The 25,361-nt window shown below is 35.4% G+C and overlaps 1 long non-coding RNA gene across 1 annotated transcript in view; it reads right to left on the bottom strand.

The window, feature by feature from the left end:
- Nucleotides 1–1,695: 1,695 nt before the first annotated feature.
- The window catches only part of LOC140690497 (uncharacterized), a 238,717-nt gene continuing 215,051 nt past the window's right edge, over nt 1,696–25,361 (bottom strand). Inside the window, exon 5 of the long non-coding RNA XR_012065806.1 lies at nt 1,696–2,532. This is a non-coding gene — a long non-coding RNA (uncharacterized lncRNA). The remainder of the gene's footprint in view (nt 2,533–25,361) is intronic.

Raw genomic sequence — 25,361 nt, 5'->3', positions numbered from 1 at the left:
GATTTTGCACAAGAAAGAGAAGAAAACATGCTTTCCATCTTCAGTAAAGCACCTGAAGGTGATTCTGGGGCAATGAGCAAACTTCAAATATGAAACTTTCGTTTCCAGAACTCCTACGATTTTTCTTGTTTCTTGAGAGAAGTGTAATTGGGAAGGAAAATTAATCTTGAGCAAGTCTGTCACTTAAGGTTCATTTCACTGATTTGTGTAACGATCTTGATTTAAAGTCTTAAAGTTATACTAATCTGTAAAATCTCTATCTAACTACATTAGTAATTCAATCAAATTTTATTATGAATTAGGATTTTCAGGCCTGTGGTTGTAGGCAGTTTGGTATCTGTGAAACACTTGGGTAACTGGTGGATAGATAATAGAGTCTGGGTTGAATCTTGATGCATCATATTCTCAAATATTTAAGAATGTTGAATTTAGTTGCTCTTGGGTGAATTTCACTGTGTACATCCCCAAAGTAAGAATCTTCCTGGTGTCATCCTTTTAAACATGATTCTCTCTTTTTTAAAAAAAATCACAAAAATGTGGGAGCATTGATCAAAAGCCAGTCTTTGGAGGTAAATAACCTTGCTTTAACTTGACTCCACCAGTTAGTGACTCTGAACTTTGGCAAGTCATTCAGTTTTTCTAAGGATATTCCCTCAGTGTCATCAGGGACTGCAAATCAAAACCACAATGAGATACCACGTCACATCTCTTAGGCCCACTATTATTTAAAAAACAAATGATACTGAGTGTTGGAGAGGATGTGGAAAAAAGGGAATCTTGGTACACAAATGATGGGAATGTAAATTGGTACAGCCTTTATGAAAAACAGTACAGAGTTTCCTCAAAAACTTAAAAATAGAAATACCATATGATACAGCAATCCTACTTTTGGATATTTATGCAAAGAACTGAAGTCAGTATTTCAGGGAGATACCTGCACTCCCATGATCATTGCAGCATTATTCACAATAGCCAAGATACGAAAACAATCTCTATATCCATCAGCAGATTAATGGATAAATGCAATGTGATATATACATACAATAGAGTATTAGCCTTAAAAAAAGAAATTCTTCCATTTGCTATACATAGGTGGACCTGGAGGAGACTATGCTAAGTAAAATAAGCCAGGCATAGAAAGACAAATACTGTATGATCTCAGACTCACAGAAACAAGGAATAGAATGGTGATTTCCAGAGGCTGGGGGCAGGGGAAGTGGGGAAATGATGGTCAAGGGTACAAAATGTCAGTTATGTAAGACAAATTCTGACATCCACTATACAGCTTAGTGTCTACTGCTAATACTTAAATACAGTTATGTATAACTATACATAGCTATGCAGTTATAACTATATATAGTTATGTATTACATGTATATATACAGTTATATGTTGTACTTAAAATTTGTTAAGATGGTAGATCTTACATCAAATATTCCTAACCACAGAAATAATTAAATTACAAAGTAAATTACAAATCAAGCTTACACACCCATAAGTAAAATATATTTGTGGATGGAATATTTATTGATTCAAGACATTCCTTGCAGTCTGCATGACATTTAAAATGTTTTAATATTTGTTCATAAAAACAAAAATAAAAAAATAACTGCATGCCAGAAAAGGAACATTTCCACCATGCATAGTAGCTTTTTGGAACATTTCAGGTACCCAGATGTCACTGAAGACCAACAGCTATTAAAAGATGCCGTGAGATATAAGACAAAAACATTGTCCACCTTGTGGCCAGCATCTGTGTCCCTTGGGGCTATTCAGTTGTGAATGTTGAAGTCTTTATTAACATTTCCCCTAAGGGCCAGAGCAAGAGATTAAGTAAAATATAGAGCAAAGTGATTTTTAATCCCACAATTGGCCCTAAGAAATTGTATTTAAACTTACCTAGAAGCAATGAATCTTTTTAACCTCTTTACAAAAATTACTCCACAGTTTGCTTAGTCATTTGTTAGGGCAATTTAGTTTATAATCTATAAGCAAAATTCTGTTTGCATAAGCATACACATACTCATACATGCACACACATATTTCTACTGTATGAGCAGACTAAATGCATCGTTAATTACATAACGGATAGAGAAAATAGCCAAGTCGCAGGTCTTATCCAAGGATGGATGTGTCATTATCGTGCTGCTGACCCCACACACTCGCTGTTGTCCGTCTCTGCCAGACACGAGTCCCAGTGCCAGTGAGCCAGTTCTCTGCCGAACTCAAGAAGTGATCATCATCCTGTGTAGACGCATCTTCTCCCATCTGGGTCTCAATGAAATTTGATAATTGTGTTACTTTTTTTGGTGAGAGAAAGCCATTTCACAGCATCACGTGAAGGAAGCAGTGCATTCACACTTTCAGATGCTGATCACTTGGCAGCATTTTGTCTTGGGCTATGAGGCAAGTATCCTTGGGTACCAGTGTGCTTATTATGGGCTTTCTGATTGCACTGCATTCCTAGACACAAAGTTTCATTTACGATATCAGGTCAGATGTCTTCTGTGCTCCAGCAGCTTTTTTTCAGGACTGTTCATGAAATGGAAAGTTATTTCAATGTCACGTTTTACAAGAAAAGAAAGCTTTATAAATAGCATTTATTTTCCTGCAGGAGAATAATCACTTAAAAATGGTAATTATCTAAAACACTGAAAAATTCAGCCATCACTGAACAGGTTTCAGTCTTTTGATATTAAATACATGGACAGGCTCTTAATAGCATTAGAAATAATGAAAAATTTCATAATTGGCATAACATTTTTTGTTGTATCAGTATTTCAGATTCTACAGAAGATTACCAAAATCAAAATAACAAATTATGAACGATTAAGCTTAAAAAAAACCAAAAATAAATATTGCATATCCATAATAATGGGGATTAAAATGAAGGTCATCTTATGTATTTTTTACACAACATTCTTTGTTCTGTGGGTTTTACACATCATCAAAATCAGAATAAAAAGTAAAGAACATTTCTGATCATTGCCAAGAATTGCTTTAAGATTTCCAATTCTCTTGTTGCTTTTATTATAAGAAGTAAAAAAATCTGTGCTATTTCTTAAAGTCTAAAAGTTGTTCTTAACCAGATATACGCTACAGCATTTACAACAAAAGTCTATAGTTTCTTTATCAAATATGCAGATGGTGTTTTCGATTCAATTAAGAGTTTCCCTCAAGGGTGAACTGTTTTATGAATCAGTTCTGATGCTTGCCCACTTCTTACTATTTTTGATCTCAGTATGTCCTTTAAAACCTAATGTATAAAATCATGTAGAAAATTTGTGTTGCACATACCATTTGGGTCACAGTAGTCTTACTGTGTTTTTTTTTTTTTTCTCTCTCATAGAAATGCTTTGATGTTATGATGATATTTATGTAGATCTATGGGTCATCCTCCTTGATAACAGACAGTAAATAACAAGAATAATATAAACAATTTCAGCAGATCTATGTCCTAACTGAATTCACAGGCTTCAATTAAGGAACCTCAGATTATTTTTTCCTGTGTGTGGTGAATAGGCTTTACGCAAACAGGAAAACTGGTGAGCTGTTGCCTTTGAAGTGGGATGATGGCCTCACCGGCTGGCACCTCAGTCTCCTCTTTGGCAAAATGAGGTGATTGAATGAGATGATCTTGGACTCCATTTCACCTCTGATGGTTTATAATTAAATGTAACTGTTATAATGATGTTGATAATAATTCTTCTGAAACAATCCACTTCAAACTGTGCTCTTCAAGCCATAGGAGTATTAGAAGGTGCTTAAGAGTTGTCACAAGGTTGTTAATCAATTAACTGGATTTAAGACTGCTCAGAACAGTTCCTCTCAAACTTGCTTAATATGTTAATGCATTCATGTGTGAGTACATTTAAAGAATATAGAGACAGAACACATATGTACATGTGGATGTTTGCATGTGTGTCTACGCATGCTGTCCAGTATGGTAGCTGTTAGCCACCTGAGGCTGCTGAGCTCTTGAAATGTGACCAGTGAGACTGAGGAACTGAATTTTTATTTAATTTAATTTTAATTTAGATTATTTTCTAAGATGTTGGACAGCACAACGATAGGATTTTTTGAGCTAAATAAATTGGCCACAATTTCTTATTATAAGCCATTTCTTTTCTTTAAAGTTTTAGTCCCCAATTTACTTTTTACTTATACTCATTCTATTTACTTATTAAGATATAATTCACATATAACATATATTAGTTTTAGGGGTACAACATAATGATTTGATATTTGTATATATTGCAAAATGATCACAATATAAAATGCTAAATAAGTCCTGGGGGATGTAATGTACAGCATGATGACTATGGTTAGTAATACTGTACTGTAAATTTAAAAGTTGCTAACATAATAGATCTTAAAAGTTCTTATTATTAGCAATCTTTAAACATTAGCTGAAGACTAATTAAAAGAGTTACTTTATAGGCAATTTAAGCATCAAATGAATAATTGTACTGGGTAACTGAATTCCACTTCATACTTAAAATCCTGAAATTCTTTTGCTCAGATTATGAAACGAGCACAGACGTTAAATCAGACAAATCCTGCTTGAATTCTAGCTTTCCAGCTTGGTAGCAGAGGGTCGTATGTACAGGTGAATTACTAACATCTGTAACCCTCAGCTTCTTTGGTCAAGTGAGGACAAAAATTCCAATCTCACAGGACTGCTGTGTAGATTAAGGAAAATAATACATATGGAATCCCTGATGCAGTGCCTTATGAAATCGATTTTCTACAGATGTTATTTCACCTTTCTGTGTAGTTATAGAACATGTAACTGAGGCATGTTTAATTCATCTTTTCAAATGTATAGGTAAATTATATCTTTAACTAGCATTGAGGATGGAAAAAATAAAAATGATAAAAATCTGTTAAACTAGAGTTTTACTTCTCCAGTTCTGACTTCTAGTTTGATGACTAATTGTCCAGGTATATTCCAAGACTGGGGAAACAAGGAAATGGAGAATAAAGATCTCCTGTCGCAGTTTAATATAAAGAGTACAGATTTGAATCTTGTAAATATATCCACTGCCACTAGCCATAATGCAGCTGCCAAGCCTAGAAGATGCTTGTCATTGAGTCTTTGAAGGCTTGCGCATATGCTGTTGTGGGCACACAATTCCTTTCTCCACTTGGCCTCTTCTCCAGCAGGTATATATCAACCTTTATGACATCTCAGGAAGAGATTTCAGGTAAACAGCACTGTGACAGGTGCTGTCCAGAATCAACCATAGGTGGACAGTCTTTTTAAATTAGAAAGCTACTTCTTGAGCAAAATTCTGAGTAAGAAACACTGAAAGGAGACTCTATTTTCTATTACCTATTAAATTTAATGCTCTAAGCATGCCCTGATACCCACAAATGTGAGACCTGAACACAAATTTCCAGGTTATGTATATTTTCCACTTATTCTTGATACTAAATTCCAGTTCACAGATTTGCACCCTAAATGCTTAAGAAAAAACAGTTCAGAAATTTTACTCTAGGTGATATATTCAAAAAACTGAATTTCCTTGTAGTTGAAAATCAGGAGTATAAAATATAATTTTGTTTTATAGTATCTGGTTATATACTTCTTCCTTTGGAAAGGACTGTTATTTCTATATTTCTTCGGATAACTTCAAAACCTAAGTGCTAAACTCCTCCCTTGGGACTCTCTTTGAAACCATTTGGCATAAAACAGATTTGTTCAATGAATCTCAATAGACTCACAAAACATTTCACTAGGTCAACAAAAAGTAATATTTTTATGCTGGAGGAACAGTGCCTCTCAGAGGACTAATAAAAGTCCAGACTTGTTTTACCACTAAAGATGTATTAGTAATTAGTGGCCTGTTTACAGAGGGAGACTTGCACTGACATTTGGGAAGGTGTGTCTAAGAAGACAGTTCCAATTGACTTCAAAATGCAAAATGGCCCCACGGTAAACGCTGATTTACCAAGATGACTTGTATGTAAACATCCTGGGCATCTTCTGAGGCGGCCTGTCCTGTAGAGAACCTGTCTGTCAATTTCTGAGGCTCTGCAAAACTACACAATGCAAAGCCCCCTGCTTATTCTAAAAACAGTGAGTATAATTAGTCTTGAAAATCAATGTTTCCGTTTATCAGGATGACAAAATAACTTGTTAAATAGTATGCTTAATTTACATATCCAAGAGGCAACAAAAGCTTCATCTACCATTTATTTGATCATATCCTTTTAGGAGAAAAAAATGCAGTTCATTGGCCGTCTGCCACGCTCTAAAATATAGGACGTAATTAGAACCATACTGTTGTCATGTTTTCATAGCAAAATACAATCTGCTTTCAGACTGAATACACCATTATCTTATCTGGAGCTGCTTTATTCATAATTATTATGATATTTATGCCTCTGGGTGAAATTAAGAAAATATGAATTAACTGAAAATGGATTTCACATATAGCATCTTATTTAGAAATACAACAAAAATGTTTAGAAATTAGACAACAAAATGTTTAGAAATCAAAAATGTTCAAAAATTAAAATAAATATTATATGTATATATGCATATATGTAAAAATCCTTTACTTTTTTGTATAGGGCAAAAATAATATGCAACAGTAAATGTTATTTTTTAACATAATTAATGCCAGTGACATATCCATAACTAATTTTTTCAAGTGATATGAAACAATAGTAATTTAAAGAATTTTACTCCAAATTACAGTAATTCAATTTCCCCATGTACAAAAGATTTTACTGGAATTATACCATTATTAAAATATTTTGAGGGCTAGAAGCAAAAACCTAACCAACTAATGAGAAAATATGAAAAATTTAAAGAAAGGTATGAACTTACGTGTCTGTTGCTTCGTTATTTCTACATTTCATCTTTGGATGTAGGTTACACTTTTTTTTTTCATTTTAAAACAAAGTTCCTATGCCATTTGTTTATTCTCCTAAGACACAAAGTAATACTAATCTGTTTAGTATTTCAATCATCACACCATGTTCAATTCACTCAGATCCTTTGTGGATACTAATTCTGCCTCAATCGTCTGATTCCTCAAACCAAAAATGTTGCAAGCCTTTAAAATGTTTTCCAATAATAGGTGAATTTGTCAGGAAACTGGAATATTTGAAATCACTGACACCAGTACATTCTTTCCTGGTAGACAGACCTACCTGGGAAGAAACTTATTACAAGAAATCAGCTTTAGTAGCATGACCTTAGAATCAAGGATGGTAATTTTTGGCATCAGGATAAAATAGCATCATAATATGGTGCTATTTATAATGGAAATGAGAATTTAATTACATTTAAAATCAATAAATACTTATTGAATAGATGCATTGAGCTGGTCTCCTGTCTTCCAGACACTATTTTAAGGGCTGAAAAACCAATAATGAATAAGACCTAAATGGTCACCTTCCTTACAAAGCTTGCATCTTCACAAGGAAGAGAAAACCAGAAATTTATAAATAATTTACTACAAGGGAAATGCAAATCAAAACCACAATGAGATATCACCTCACACCTGTCAGGATGGCCATCAACAAAAAGAACACAAATAACAAATATTGGCGAGGGGGTGGAAAAGAGGGGACCCTCCTACACAGTTGCTGGGAATGTAATTTGGTACAGCAGCCACTGTGGAAAAAAGTAGGGAGGTTTCTCAAAAAACTAAAAATAGAACTACTGTATGACTCAGCAATACCACTCCTGGGTATATATCCAAAAAAACCCCAAAACACTAAATCAGAAAGACAGATGCACTTCAACGTTCATAGCAGCATTATTATCATTGCCAAGATATGGAAACAATCTAAGTGTCCGTCAACAGATAAATAGATAAAGAAGATGTGGTGTGTAATACACACACACACACACACACACACTCTTAATGAATACTACTCAGCCATTAAAAAAGTCTGAAAATTTGCCATTTGCGGCAACAAGGATGGACTTGGAGGACATTATGCTTAGTGAAGTAAGTCAGAGAAAGGTAAATACTGTATGATATTGCTTATATGTGGAATCTAAAAAGATACATCAAATAGTGACTATAACAAAAAAGAAGCAGACCCACAGATACAGAGAACAACCCAGTGGTTACCAGTGGGGAGACGGGGGAGGGGCAACATCAGGGTGGGAGAGTGGGCTGTACAAACTACTGGCTGTAAGACAGGCTCAAGGAAGTATTATAACATGCAGGGAATATAACCAATATTTTGTAATAACTTCAAGTAGAAAGTAATCTTTCAAAATCATATAAAGAATTAAAAAATTTAAAAATGAAACATGAAAAAAATGACTACGGGGGAGTAGAGTACTTTGAAAATACCTACTAGGAGGTGCTGGGTTTTCCCAGAGATGCTTTACATTTTCTCTGAGGATATTAAATATGAGCTAAAATCTGAAGGATTAGGAGTTTAAGAAAAAAACTTATTTTGCTCTTGCTTTTTCTTGGTTTAGTTGATTTTAGAAATGTTTTAGGTTAAAATGTCACATTATTTTATGTTTAAGTTAAATTACTATTGTAATTTACACTAATTACTATATTACACTAATTACTATTTAGCCTACTTGATAATATTAATGGCTTAAAAATACTTTTGGAGTATTTGAATTGACTAATTAAACATGATAAAATGTATTTAATATCTGATGTTCAGAGACTGCATCAGTCTTTCTAAACAGAATGCGTACAGTACAACACTCTCACATCTTACACACGTACGTGAAAGAAAAGGAAAAAGAATCAAATCACTTAGGAAGTAATTTTTCTACAGTGAGCCCATCACAGGACCTACAGCCTCAGGCTAAAATACCACAAAGACAAATGTTATTTTTATAAATGTACATACAGAACGTACATATCTAATTTATGTAGATTATAAGTTATATATTATAAATTTGTAATTAATAAACACAAACATTGTTTTATTTTACAGGCAGTTTGCATAGATCACACAGGTGGAAACTAGAAGAAACAGGCTCAAGGACACGAGGACCAATTTTCCATTTCCAGGTAAGCAGTCAACTACATCAAACATGTGGAGTTTTTCACTACACATATGGTTCTATACTAAATTTTACAAAAATTAAAATTGTTACAAATCCATTTTTCTGTATATTCTACTTGTGATTATCCTTGTATTATAATGTTGATTAATTTGTCAAAACATTATTAGCTTGTACCTACTTTGTGGTAGGCCTGACATACAACGGATCTAAGCCCTAATACAGTCCGTGAAGAGCCCTAGGAGAGGCAGACACTTAGCGATTATGTATTTAGTTAAGGAATGAGTGAAAATTCCTGTATTTGTAAATTCATTTGATCTTGAAAGAAAAATTCAATAAATAAAGATGTATTTTTAATTGCATTAATTTTAAAAGGGAAGGTTAAATGACTTCCCTACTCCATGCATTTTGTAAACTACAGAAGTGGGTCACGTGGCCACAGATTACAGAAACTCATAAAGCTAAATAAAATCCACTTGAATTAGGTCCAAAAATGAAAATAAAATAAGTACAGAATTTGTAGTTAACATTTTTATCTAGATAATGGTCCCTCAGGCAGCTTCTCCCGATTCCCCACTAAAAAACAATAAAGAAATGCGAGAGCGATGAACACTGTCTAAGAGTGGCAGTTAGCCATTGCCGACATCTGGGGCTGGAGGAGAAATTCATTGATTGTAAGACGTGTGGATCCCAATTAACAATCATAATCAGAAGTTATCCTTCCTTCATTGTTAAACGTTTACTGTGAGCCAGACGTTTAGTTCTTTCTTGAAAGAGAGGTAGTGATATGACGTAGATTTTTGCCCCACTGTTCTGGGTTTAAAAAAATAACAACAACTATGCTGAGCAGAAAACTGGGCAGCTAAGTCCTTCTTCCTGAAATGGCCAATATGAATAGTCGTTTTCAACTGTGCGGAGATTGCCACCACCCAAAACCAGAAGGGCAGAGAGTATGAATGTTTGTCAGGTGCATTGTTGAGGGAGCGAAGAAATGGCTACTAACCCCCACACGGAAGTTGTGATTCTAGAAATAAAGCAGATGAAAGCAGAAAAAAAAGTGAGGCCTTTTTTGGTTTGTTTCTGTTCTCTGCTATTTCATATCATCTTAAAAATAAGCACTAATATAAGCATTTAATAATAGATGCTATTTCTGTCCAGCAATGATTAACATATTATATACTTGCTCATCTAATTCAGACCACATGTGTGGGAATGCCACACAGTTTAGCTCAACTATTACCAAAAAAAATTAGACCAGGTTCAGAAACATCCCTCTTTCTATTACAAAACACTTGCCCAATTCTAGTAACACCCGAGTAGGTATGAGCAGGGACAAGGAGAATTTATACTCTGTGAATGTACCACATCTTAACAGATTGCTTCTTACTCTAGAGTAAATAAACACATAAAAACACTGTGAGTTCTGCTTCTGCTTAAGATGCAGAAGGCTTCAAGAGAACATCATTTTCAAACTAACAATGAGAGAAAAAAGGCCAGCTAATCTACAAAATCATTACTTTGTATTGACCTCATCAGAAGGTTAAAGTCACAAGTCAAGTAAACATCCCTGAGAGAGAGAATCCTTTTCAGTGAGACACAGGACACAGGAACTGTTTTATCTCAGAGAACAGAAGAAAGATGTGAATGCCATATAAACAAGTAAGAAAAAAATTGGCTAGAATTACATATAACCCATTCTGAAAGAACAAATATGGGCTAGCCTCAGATCAGAAGAGCTAACATCCCCGGACCAAGGGAGTTCATGCTCATTTACAATCTCTTTTGAGTAGCTCTCCATCGGTGCTCAAGAGAAAGGCGAGGTGCATGGTGGGAGACGAGAGGGGCCCCCTTTCATGGTGCAGGGATGGTGGAGGTGACTGCTGCTGGGGCACAGACAGAAAATCCTGCCAAATCTCCTTGACTGTTTTCTGCTGTGAAGCATGAACTTTAAAACTCTAGGATATAGGTAGCAATCACTGAACTCCCAGGGCTGATTAAAAATTAATTATGAGAAATAAATAGAAGCAAAACCCCTTCTGTCTTTGGATGAGGGTAAAACGAGCTCTTACTCAGGATACAGGCAAAGATCAATGGCTTAGAGAAAACCTCCTGCCCCTGGGATGGGGACCCAGAACCATGGTGGGTTCAGGATTCTGCATCCATTTCCAGCAGGGGTCTGCTAACACTGGAGGAGGAACAGGAGCCTCAGGCACGTCACCGATCCGCATCTGAGCATGCTAACAAAGTTTCATCCCCAAGAGCCAGCCAGGTAAGCAGAACCTGCCCAAAGTGGAGGCCGACCAGGTAAGAAAAATGGTTCTGAGTGAAAATGGGGAAGGAGGAAAAGCATGAGGAGAGAACCCCTATGCTGCGCAGGTGCGCAGGGACTGCCGAAAGCCGTGGAGCAGGAAAACAGAAAACCCGTCTACACCAAGCCCTGCTCTCAGCACGGGTGAGGGCGGCACTGGACGTCTAAGTGTGCAGCGCCGTGAACAGGACAGTGGCAACAGTGAAACCCAAACCCAGATCAACTCCCGATTCCTTTGAACTGGATCTCTGTATGTAATCTATTTCTGGCTGATTTTAGTATCTGTTATTTGTTGTTGGTTTTCAAGAGTTTGACTATATAATTGTCTCTGGGTGTCTGTGGGGGGATTAGTTCCAGGACCCCCATGGATACCAAAAGCCGCGGATGCTCAAGTCTCTGATCTCAAGTTGTGTGGTACAGTTAGCCTTCGATATCCACGGATTCCGCATCCGTGGACTCAACAACCGCGGATCGAATTCCGCGGCTGGCTGCCTGTCCAGGTGTTTGTTTTGTTTTGAATTCTGATCAGAATTTGCTGAGATTCTTGGATCTGTGGATCAGTGTTTTTTCTCTATTTCAGAACGTCCTCAGCCATTTTCTTTTCAAATATGTGTAACTTATTTTCTCCCTTTTTCTCTGGGAATCCAATTACAAGAATCTTAGACCAAAAGTACTGACAAGGATCAATGCTTTTTTTCTGTGTTTTTGAACTCTTTTTTTTTTTTTCACTTTGTGTTTTAGTTTGGATTGACCCACATTCAAGTACGCTGATTCTAAGCAGTCTTCTATTTAATCCACCAGATAAATTCTTCAGATCTGATACTGTATTTTTTATTTCTTGCATTTCTGTATGGTTCCTTTGTAGAGTTGCCACACTCCTGAAATCACCATCTCTTCAGGAGTGTTATCCCTTCCTCCAGTAGATCCTTTGGCACTTTCCGTAATTGTTTAAAATCACTGTTATAATTTCAGCAACTGAGCATCTCCAGGTCTCTTTCTTTAGACTATTTATTATCTCGTCTGTATGTCACATTTTCTATTATTGTGTGCGTATAGTTTGTAATTGTGGTTGCATGCTGGCATTTGCATATAAAAATGTAGGCAGTAAATCAAATGACATTCACTTTCTGCACGTCCATCTGATCTGCAGTTCATCTGGGTCGGGCTTTGCTGCCTATTGAATTTGAGTCAGTTCACCGCTGACTTCAGACCTTCGGGGATTTGGATGGAGACTTCCCCATCTGCACGGTCTGGGGCCAAGGCGGGACTTAGCCAGTCTTGTCTGTGCTTCAAAGCTGAGCCGCCTGCGAGATCTCTTGCTACTTCACAGCCTGGCTGTGAAGTGTCTGGGTCACTGGAGTGTTCTCTTTGCTGCCCAGTCCTTCCTCTTGGTTTCTGCGCCTACAAGAGATCCCCACAGTCCAGCTGTCTCTTCCTTCGGAAGGCAGCCTCCCTGCACTCTGTGATGGCTCAGAATGTCTCCACATTTCTCTCAGTTCTACCCTGTGCCTCCAGGCTTTGGTTTCTGAAATTGTGGACAGTGTCTGGGATTTCTCACAGTTCTCTCACCCCACCTCAAGACTCTGGTGATTGGAAGCCCTGATTCTGTTAGGTGGCCCCCTCGGTCTGCTGGTCCAACTCAGTTTTTGGTAGTTGAAAATCTGGGGGACTCGGAAGGATGTTATCTGAACATTCCCTCCTCTTTTCATAGCAACCCCCCAGCGCATCTTTGCTAGAAGTCTACCTGATCCCCTGCCCTCCCACCACTTTCTGCAGGTGACTGCTCTGTATGGGGAGGAGGCCAGTGTGCCCTAGGGAGACTCTCCCAGGTCTCCTTCTGTGTCCCAGCTGCTGACACACTTCTCCCAAGTATTTGGTGAAGGTTTGTGGAAAAACGGTGGTGTCTGAGGGCAGACGTGCTTTGTGGTGGGAACCCTTGTAATTCTAACATGATTTGCCAGTCCACACGTTGCTGTTACTTTTTTTAAACTTCAGCTGTTTTCACCTTATCATCGTCTATGATGGGTTCCTTTTCCACCTGCTCTTTGGCCAGTGGAAAGCTCAGCCGTGGGTCTTTCATTGCCTGCGAAAGACGTGCCACTTTATGGACTTAGGTCGTTTTGGTTTCTTTGAGGCCTCAGCAAACTGCTGCTCTGTCTCTTGTGCTGTTTTACTGTGAACAGCTTCTTCGCACTAGATCTTTTACATCTATAAGCATTTATTAGAAAGTAACAGTTATTACTAGTTGGTGACCCTTAAATGATTCCCCACGCTTCACCACCACAAGCGGTTACTTCTCCTCACATGCCATATTCCATGACCCTACTTAAAACATTTTTTTTTCAGTCTTCTCACTATGTGAAATCAAGTTATTACACATTTGCCTACTTGTTTATTATCTGGGTTTCTCCCCTGAAATGTATGAGGGCAAAGGGCCAAACTTTTCTTTGGGCAAGGTTAATCCTTTAATGCACAGCTCTGTATCGGCATTTATCCAGATGTGCATTACATGGATATACATGCTATTTCTCCATTTTTCCTTTGCATGCTGATCCAGTGGCCTGTAATACACAGCAACAACAAAAATTCATTACAGAAATACGGCAAGTTGACACAATAGCTTCCTGATTTTTGGAACAATTTACTGTTTCTTTCCCTCATTCTCTTAATTTTCTTGCAATGGTTTCAAGCTTTCAACTAATCAAATGCAATTTTCATAAAATGTAATTTTAATAAAATTTCAGTTTTAGTAAAATGTTTACCTTATTACTTGAAAGCTTGAAACCACCTCAGAAAAACACACACTGGTAACCAACATTTAAGGGAAATTTTGCAGAACAAATAATAACAAATGATACTTAGAATTCATTTAGACATAGGTTTCTTATCTGAGGAGTCAAGCAAAGAAATCCATTATTTTTACCACTTTTCCAATTTGCATTAGGAATATTATTTACAGCAATTAGAAGATAATGCATTTTCAATATATACAAATCATAGAAAAGATAATAAAATATTTTATATCGGTGTCATTACCACTTTATATCCCCTAATTCAGTTACAGCCAGCTTTATTAGCAGATATCTTGGAATTTGGTGTCTAATATTTAATCATGAAGCACATTTTCTCAACTGTGAGCATTTTCCTATTATTTGTATTTTATTTTGTAAACTTTACTCTGCGAAGAGACATTTGAAATGAGAAGTAACCAGATAACCAGAAAAAGGCTGTATCAAAGATAAGGAGATGTTGTTAGGCTAGTTAACAAAGCCATTTCTAGTTTGATTTTCTTCCAAGTTTACTAATGTGCTGTGTGAGTGTAAATGTATAATGTCTCATTTGGATATAGCATCACACAATTCAGGACTGAATTTCAGCATGTAGTTTCACTCCATAGAGCTTTCAAGTTACTCTTCTAAGGGTAAGAGTTTCTTCAATTAATGAAAAGAAATGCTTAATCGATACTGCTTCCTACAGTAGGTGATAAACCTAGTCTAAGGGACAGCCAGTTATAAACAGCTGAAAAGGTCAGGGAACCAGGCGGACAGTCAATAAAAGGCAAGAAGTACATTTCGACAGATCATGATTTTGAAAGAGAAAATTGTTCTAATGGATCCACAACTGGAAATAGAGGGGAACGATTATCCTCAGAATGCTTTTCTGGACAAGAGGCTGAAACTAATTTGCACGTGAATTTGATCTGCGTTCTGAGTTGATTTAACCTACCTTTATGATTTAATTTGTAAATATTCTAGGCCATTCTTATAAGAACAGCTTTCACTCCTTCAAGTGGCACCAGTCTAAGCTCAGAACTAGCAGGTATTTAAAAGTATTAACAGTGAAGCACAGATTCCCTTTGGATGAATAATCTAGAGAAACGGTATTTTGGAAAATAAATTCTACTATCTAAATATTACAAAATTTTAAAATTCCATTTTTAAACAACAAAGATGGGCATATCGTCAGTGCAAGATCATTGGGGTAAAAGTCTAACATATGGGGGTTGGGGGACCATCTCCACGGCACAAAATCCATGGTACAAAACCTAGTACTCATCATCAATCACAGAAATTCCAGTTCTGTTTAGAAGAAGTACCCAGACAACATCTTTACCAAAAAAATGGATATCCTAACAACTGCTTGAATAAAAGAAACCATAACCTAGCATTTGTAAGAGTTTTTGCTGTTGCAGAATTCTCAATGTAATGACACTTCTCACTATTGATTCAGATTTGCATGCATTATGTTCTTGTATGCAGAGGATGATGTTTTTGGTGACATAAAAAGGAATCAATTAATAGATCTGAGTCTTCTGGTGATAGTAGTCTGAGATCAGTAATTCTAATGTTAACAGATGTGGAAAGGATTACCTGAACATGAGCAAACATAAAATACCACCAAAACCTCATTAATTTGGTCTTAACCCTTCAGAATTTATCATCATTTGAATAGAATGCATTAATGCTTACTTTTGTTGAATACATTTTTTTTCACAGCGCTACGTGTATAAACTAAATACTGAAGGGAATACTGTGTTTACAACGTAAAATTTTAGACACACTAATTTACATATGTGGTACACTTATGAATAGTTAATCCACAAGAAATTTTAAATAAGAAACTATAACTTTTTTTGCTGCTCTGAAAATGTTCAGATTTTTTCAATATTAAAATAACCACCCTTAATCTTATAATATCCTTTTGAATATATCTTATTTCAACATCAGAAGAACTTTTGAGATCTGTAGTTCTATTGTTTTCCTATTGGAGAACCAATACAACACTACACCAGAACTATGTACAGGATTTTATCTAAAAGGAGAAGAATTGAAGGAGTCAGGAGAATGAGATTATCAGAATTATCAGATTATGTAATTTTAAAAAGCATGTTCAAAATAAGACCAATAAATAATAAGACTAATAAATACTTTCTAAAATAACAGACCAAACAGAACCTTACTTGCAAAGGCCAGAAAATTAAGGGCACTTTCATCCTAACACTGTAGTAATGTACATAAAATTATGTATTATTGGGGTAAAATATTTTCCAAACCTGCCTTTATTTAAGAAATTCTATTTTTTTCAAATAAAAGCCTAACTTGTCAAAAGATCTAAACATCTGAAAGAGAGTTTACTTTTATGCACCTTTAACCTGTAAGTTAGCAAGCAACATTTACATAAAAATGTTATTTCAAGAAGAATCCATTATTTAAGTTCATGTATTTGTAAATTTCATGGGCAGATTAGATTTAAAAAAAAAATCTCTGTGGCAATACCTGCTTCAGAGAGAATGATATATTTATATCTGGGGAACAAGCTTCCAAATGCAGTACAAACATCTATGAGTTTTTCTCAAAAAATGATTGAAAATATTCATCTTTTTTTGTAGAATCAAACAAGATTTAAGAAAAATAAGAACCTTAAATATACAGAGGAAGTTGCAGCTGTACCTAAGAGAAATTATTAATCACTCTCAGGCAGTTTTTGGCAAATATGCAAAGTAAAATTTTTTAAACCGTCATTGGATTCTTGGCCATATGATCAACTTATATTCAAAACATAATTCTAAAGTCATCCATAGAATTGTCAAGATAATGTGTGTGTATTTTGAAATTATAAAATGTAGGTTATAAAATGAATGTATAGGTATGTCCCTTAAGATGCCATCAAAGGCTAGTTTTCTTATAAAGCTTCTGTGATTCCAGGAAGTAGTGAGAATTTAATACTTTAAGACAATGCCTAGAGATACAGTGAAATAGGTCACCATAGTTAAGAATCATGAAGTCCATTAGGAACCCATATCTGTCTCTCATTATTTTCAATCCTGACACCGTGGGTGATGGATAAACTAGCACCATTCACCATGGAGTAGCCCACACACCTGACCCAGGACTCCTCGAATCTAAAAGAAGAAATCGGGTGGACACTGTAAAAACTTGGGGTTCAGCACCTGCCCCACACCAGCTTTCGGCTCATACACAGGAACTCTTTTACTTCCGCCTTCCAGCTATTGTACAGATTCTCCCTGTGGTCAGCCTTAACCCAGAATCATAAATAAGGGGAATACTATGAAAAAAGAGTTTCAACGTAGCTAATTTGACAGGACAAATCTACCACAGTGTCTACCTCATGGGGATTCCCAACATCTTCCTCACAAACATTTACATTTGATTTTCCTCTATTTTATCCTATAGTTGTCAAGAAAACTTTCAAATTTTGAATGTCTGAAGAAAATGTCAGAAAATTAAACATGTTGAGAAAACGAGGTTTATGTGCACTCATTTGCATACTTTCTCTAATACTTAGCATGCCCAAGAGTTCTGCAAATAGTAACAGGACTTCATTTAGACTGAGATGCAGAAAAGGAGGCATTCCACATAAGAACATAAATTCAGATCTATTGAGGTTACTCCATTAAACTCATAGAAATTAACCTTTGTTTAATGAGGGTGTCCTTATTTTAGTGGTCAGTTTGCATTATAATCATTGATGCCCCCAAACGAGCATACAGTCATTTCCCCTTACCAATCAATAATGCTAAAGTACTTCTGAAGTAAAGTCAAAGTGGGTGAAATTATTTAGTTAAAAATTATTTCTCTATAGCTACTTAGAAACTTATTGAAAAAAAGAACAGAAAATAAGTGATACCTAAACTGGCCAAGAAATAGTTTTAATGTATTAGGAAAGGACACATTTGCTGATCTCTGCTTTTCCACAATATAGGAACAACTAAAAACAAGAATGAACATCTGAAAACAAGCACTGTGTTCACCTTATTAAATTTATATTTTTATCATGCATTGCAGATTGCTTCCTTAAAATGCATTTTAATGATCTCAATTCTATTTTCGTCACTTTCTTTTCATTCCATTAGTGGTGAACAGTCATCTACAATTTTTGCTGCAGTCGGTAAGTCTACTTTCATGGGTTCTCCCTTAGTACCTTCAGTGTAAATCTGTAGGTGGGGAAATTTAATTACTATAATTTGGAGGAAGATTAACCAGGCTTATTAATAAACTCCTAATGACAATGTAAAGGACTTTTTTATGATGGGTTTTGTCACGTGTATCTGTGTGTTCAGATATATATTTCACTTGTTTCCTCTTTCTGTGTTCTGATTTATCTGTGTTTACCTTCCCAGATAAATTACCTCTGGATAAGCAAGGAATTAGGTTATTTAGATATGTGGAATTTATGCATAATTACATAAAATATCACTAGTAATTTTACTGTCTTGATTTCTCATTATCTATAACAATTCCAAATCCTTTTATCACCAATTATCAAACGAGCTATTTGGAATATACTTCAGTGATAGCATTGACAAAACACGATGAGACATAACTTCCAATTCAGTGTTTAATTTCTCACATCTTAGTTCATTCTTCCTGAGGTGAATATCATTTTCCTCCATTCACAATCCGATTCATGATGAAATGTTAATGAGTTATTTCCTAAGATTACAGCAAGCATTTTAATTTAAGTCATCTTTTTGAGGGTGATGAACAAATATTTTTGATATTTCTAATTACTGATAAGACTATTTCATGGAATTTATTCAGTGTCGATAATATGTCTTCTCCTGAATCCTGCTAAAGTTGGCACTAATTTCACCTTCTTAATTCTATTTGTTTAATCATTTTCACCTTTTATTTATCTAAATTCATGTTTTTATAACCCTAATTACAACCAGTGATGTTTTAATTGTAAAATAACTATTTATTGAGCATTTATGCTTGTCACTAATCATAAAATATCTTAAGTCCTCATAACAACTAAGCAAAGTAATTGTTATTATGCCCTTTTTTATCTACAAAGAAACTGAGGTTCAAAAAAATTAACTTTCTATAGATCACACAGCTATATGAGTCAGAGCTAGTAATTGAATCTAGTTCGTTCTGAATCCAGGACCTGTGCTCTTATCTCTACAGTATACTGCCTTTCTTTCTTTTTTTTTTTTTTTGGCAAAAAAAGAAATTTGTCTAAGAGAACATAATCTATATGTTTTTGTATAGATGCATACATGCACCAAATAACATGTAAATGAGAAGACTTATTATGCAAAGGAGACATAATAGTTATTTGATCTGTATCACAAGGGCTTTGTGAACTTAGCATATGCAATCTGTTTTGCATTTTGTAAAAAGTTATATAAATAGGACTTAAAACTAATTTAAGGAATTTTAAATAAATGGAAGTCTCAAAGTTATTTAGCTGTAAAAGGGAGAATAAACTGGTGGAAAAGAACACAGGCTTTTATTATATTTGTGGTTTCCTAGTTAAAAAGAAATAAAGGGGAAAATCAGAGACATATAAACTATATGACAGATAGATTGTTGGAATAACATATAGTTGTATAAAAAATAAAGTTTAGTAAATATCAAATAATGATTCCAAAATGTCAAAAAGTTGTATTTTAATCTAAGAGACACATCTATAAGTTGAATTACATACATGTGATATCTTTTCAGAGCACAGGTATATTATGCAAATTTGGGTATATCCCATTTTTTTCCCAGTTCTCCAATACTTTGCCATTTAACTGATGATACCACTTACAATTCAGGGTCACATATTTTAGTGACATCTCTAAATAAATAAATTCACAACTATTAATTTTTTTAATCTTCCTTACCTTCATTCCCCAAATTTCCATTTTCATTTTTATTATTTCTTCTGTTCATATCAGAATAATTTAAATTGTTGCTAACTCTGCTCAAAGTATCAGGATAAAGATTAAAATATTAAAGAAGTTCTTGGAATTTTGTTAAATCCTTTGTACTGCTTGTTAGGTAGAAACACATTGAATAATACATGCAATTAAAATATATATATATACAGGGGAGGGTACAGTTCAAGTGGTAGAGTGCATGCTTATCATGTATGAGGTCCTGTGTTCGATCCCCAGTACTTGCTCTAAAAATAAATAAATAAATAAATAAACATAATTAACTACCCCCCAAAACTTTTATATATATATATGATACAGTGATACAATTTTCAGGCAGCATTCTTCAGTGAACTGCTGGTTGAACTTTGATGAGCTAGTAGGTGAAATCAGGATACAGGGTGAGATATTTATGTAGTACAAAAGTATCTCCACATACTCATTAATTACACATGGAAAAAGAGAAATTTTACAGTGAAGAAACTGACAGACATCACCTTATTTCACTGCTTGAAGTTAACATGAGTAGTAATGGAACACAGTGAAACCCTAGATCTCCAAAGGGGCATAAGAAGAACACAGAATCACTGGGATAGTCCTGCCAGAAGTGCAAAGCCTGGATCTAATCATAAGGAGAATTCAGACAAACCCAAACGGAGGCTCATTCTACAGAATAACTGACCTGTAACCTGCAAAATAATAAGATCGTAGAGGCAAAGGCAGGACTGAGGCGCTGTTCTAGAGGTGAGTAAGTAAGTAAATATATTGAGGATAGTGAGAGCCAAGGTTCTCAAGTCGAGAAGGTATTGATGAAAATGAGGAAAGCTAGAATGAATCTTGAGTTTTTTAATTGGAATTAGTGGTGTCAGTGTGAAGTCATGTTTTTGAATAGGTTAATGGATAAACAGAAAAACAGGAAGCACATAGATCGACAGACAGATACATGGACACACGCACATGCATCTATATGTACATACTGAAAGAGTCAAAAGAGTCATGACAGCTAAGTGCAATGCATGATCCTAGACTGGATAATTTTGCAAAAAAAAGACATAATTGGCAAAACTTGAATGGGGTATCTGGAGGAAGGGATTATGGATTTTCTGAAAACTTAACAGTTCTTGCAAAATTAAATTTTTTTTATCATTTTGAGAAATTTCGTACAAGATAAAACAATCAATACTTTGAATATTGTAATTTGGAATAGGCCAATATATCCAACTTAGAGTGTTTTAAAATACAGTTTTCTATTTTACTATGTAATTATATGTTCTAATTATACAACCAATTCCTGTAAGCATACTTATATAATTAAATGATATAATTATAGAGTAATTACATAATTATTGTAATGATATAATTATAGTAACTACTCAATTACAAAACATTCAATGCACAGGTAAAACAACGAAATTAATCGCTTTAATAAAATATCTCCAGAAAAGCCATTTTAAATTTAAAAAAAAGTTTAATTGACAGCATGTTTTAAAACTATAATATATACATATGAATTTTAGATGTACTCTATTTTTCATCTTTATTCACTATTTAAAAAATACAGACCTATTCAAGAAAAATATTGTATATTATTATTATTATTTAATGTTTAAAGTGAATTGATTTTCTAAAATTTACTAAACTGTCGAGTCCATTATTTTCTAAGTTATTTCTAATAATTTGTATGGAGGCATGGAAAATGGTTTTGAGAGCAAACAATTTTGTTGATTTTTTTTCTTGTTGGTTCTTAAAAAAGAACTCTCCATGTAATCAAAGATTCCTAAATATTTTTTACCAATCTCAGGGCAAATAGGAAATCCACAGCATACATGCAAAGGTGAACCCACAAGCTCACATTAAATAACTAATTATTTAAATCACCAAGATGAACGGTCTCAGAAGACTCCTGGACATGCCGTCCTTTACTAATTTTTCATTTGGATTAACGTCTGAATGTGTGTGTGCCCATCTAAGAATGCCGCCTTTATTTTACTTCATTATCTTGTTTATACATTGTCTTGTTCAGTTTGTCAGTGCCTCCCTTTGCTTCGCTCTTCCTTGCAAGTGTTTTACAGAGTTAGCTTTAGGCCAGCAAGTACTAAATGTATCCACAAGAATCCCAGCTTCCTCTTGATTGTTTTGTGATGGAAGTTTGTGCCTGGCTCCCAACAGTATTACAGACGCAGCTTTTTCTTCTAGTATTCATTTGTCTTATTTCCAGGAAAATAAATATTTGTGTTTGTCATTTCACTTTGATGTGAATTTAGGACATTTGGTCATGGGTATTTATGTTATAAATTCTTTTATTTTTTGATTCCTGAAAGCCTTTGATTGAGGGAGCAATCAGCAGCTTTTCTCTATGAGAGAAATGGTTTGCTGGAAAAGAGAGAATAACTCTGGTCTTTCTGACATCAGAGTACACAGGTCATTGCCCTTTGCAATATTTGCATTTTGATGCTAAAATATCCTGGCATCCATACACCTCTATTGTACTGGGAGTATTTTAGCCCCGTGAATAAGCCCTCCTTGCAGTAGAAAATCTGCAGGTAACTACTGGTCAGTCCTTCTTACATTCGGTTCCTTTGTATTTGTAGTTCTTCTATATCCGTGGTTCCGCATCTTCAGATTTAACCAACCTCAGATTGTGTAGTTCTGTAGTATTTGCTATTGAAAAACTCCATATATAAGTGGACTGGCGAAGTTCATGGGTCAACTGTATATAGTTGACTGGGTACACAATCTATTGTATTAATACTATTGTACCTATTTTTATAAATATAAGCTCCAAAGAAAATATTCTAGCTGACGTTTTTATTCCATGCCATAGAATTGTTTAGTATTTAGAAATGACAGAACCTGCCAAATCGCATCTTGACAATACATTTTAAAACAAAATAAGCAATCATGTCAATGAGGCTTTTAATAACTGCTCATGATACAACAGAGTGTTTTAAATTATCATGAAGTAAGCACTTCATTTACATTTAACTAGGCATGGATTGTATACTAATTAAACCTTCACAGTGAGGGATACATCATCATGTGTTAAAAATACAGATAGCTCTTAATTGGAATTCTTACACAGGCTTTTAAAGGCGGAATGAAGACTGCATTTTAATTTTAAATTGTTTTGTCAAGATGTGTGTTCTAATAGATTTAAGAGATGAGACTTTGAATCAGGGTTGGAAAAACCATCACCAAATCCGGTCCACAACCTGTTTTTGTAAATAAAGTTTTATTGGAACATATCCACACCCAGCTTTTGACTGGTTGTCTGTGGCTGCGTTTACACTCTGAGGCAGAAGTGTATGAACTATATGAACTGGAACACCTAAAGTAATTGCAATCTGGTTCTCTATTGGAAAAACTTGCTGGGTCCTGCTTTCAATGAATTCAGACCAATTTTCCTCATTCCTCTTATATTCTCTCTTATTTGTGAACCAGTGCTCGCAGGAACACACAAGATGAAAAAATGAACAGAACCTTAAACTATTCAATAACACTAAGAACGCTTTCCATCCCAGAAGCCTTCCTATGCCCTCTAGGCTTTCTCCTCAAAGGATCCATGGTGGCAGGCAGCCTATTTCAGTTATAGGCTGGAGGACATGCAGAAGGATGTTTAGGAATCAAATCCCAAATCTTGATCCCCAGGTTCTGCGACGGTTAGCAAAGCTTTGTGATAGTCAAGATTCAAATAATAACTTCAATAATCACACAAAGTTTCTAACTCTCTGAATCTTAGAAATTCATTTGGCAAGTAGACACCATATCTAATTCTAGTTTACTGATATAAACATATATTAAAGGTATAAAGAGGTGTGTGCTAGCATGGAAGCTTTCCTAGAAATTTTTTTCATACTGTAAAATCAAGGAAAGTGTCAGCTCTACATTATTCAGTATCAACACGTTCCACATTATGCTTTCTGCTGCCACTTAGCATGCGCTCACACAGTATGAAGAACATTACCTATAATGCACGTCATGCCATTTAAAGTCAGCTTCCATTATATCCTCCATATGCTGAAAGTAAATGATAGTATTAATTCAAAATCAGGCTGAGGATGGACAGCAAATCATGTTTGGATGTCACGACATTGGTCCCGTACGTGCAATTTCCCAGTGACTTCCTTTACATGCATTCATACTGGCCCAAACACCTGGAGGGAAAATCTCAGTAATTTAAGGTCCTCGTTTAGAGAAATACACACACACACACACACACACATACACACAAATGTTTTGGTGCCTGTAACCTCCTCTACATGTATAATAAATTCTCGATATCTATGGTAGTTATATTCCATAAAGTCACGGCGAAAAATGAGTGCGTGAACACCGAACCATTGCTTCTAGCCAAAATACCTGTGAGCCTCCAATCCCATATGATCAATACATAACCTTGTTTTATTTGGGTTTCTGTTTAAAGACACCTTATTTAATGTATATTACTGATTCAACATTAAGTTGAACTCATGACCAACAGCGCGCCAACTCACACCTGAATGAAGCTCATCTACCACATGGATTTTCTCCATAAGGCACATCTCAGCCTTTGGCAGCTTCGGGACACTAGGGAGCGCTTCAGCGCTATGCTTGGGGGTCATTTTTAAAAAGCAAAATTGCTAACAAAAAGCACAAAAATGAGAAAAACATAGCACTTAATAGAGCATGAACAGGACATTTGGTTTTAGTGTTAGAACTGAAACAAGAGGGCAGAGAAAGCCACCTTGCTTGTGTGACTTCAGCTGGGAACATACCTGGCAAGAAGACTCAAGTTCTTCGCTGCTCTGCACGTGTCCCCGAAGGACTGCATAAGCACCAGTCATTTGAGGGTTGCCAGTACATTTTATTGAGTAGGCACATTTGCAAATACGGAATCTACAAATCATGAGGATTGACTGTGTATATCTATATGTGTTTCCTATTTTTATTATTTACTGATATGGATGTGTTCTACTTGGAGACCACCACTGGTAGTCCTTAAAGGACAACTACTATTAGTTCCCCAATACTGATAGTAAACACACATGTGCGCAGAGACATAATTGTATAAACTGATCTGAAAGGAGCCTTAAACATGATCTAATTATTTTTCAAAAATAGGAACAGAGTGGGGGAGGGCATAGCTCAAGTGGTAGAGTGCATGCTTAGCATGCATGACGTCCTGGGTTCAATCCCCAGTATCTCCTCCAAGAATAAATCAATGAATAAACCTAAATACCTCCCCTCACCAAAAAAAAAGGAACAGAGAAGCCCAAGATCACATGGCCAGTTACCAGCAATAAGAGGACCAGAACACAGCCCTCCTTTCTCCCAGGACATTTGTTTTGTTTTGTTGCAAAAGCACCTGCGCTTCCAAAGCTTTGTTCTCTTGAGCCACAGGG

The sequence above is a fragment of the Vicugna pacos genome, chromosome 30, assembly GCF_048564905.1.
Source record: "Vicugna pacos chromosome 30, VicPac4, whole genome shotgun sequence".
Lineage (NCBI taxonomy): Eukaryota > Metazoa > Chordata > Mammalia > Artiodactyla > Camelidae > Vicugna > Vicugna pacos.
The sequence above is the reverse complement of the archived record's forward strand: the minus strand, read 5'-3'. Positions and strand labels throughout refer to the sequence as shown.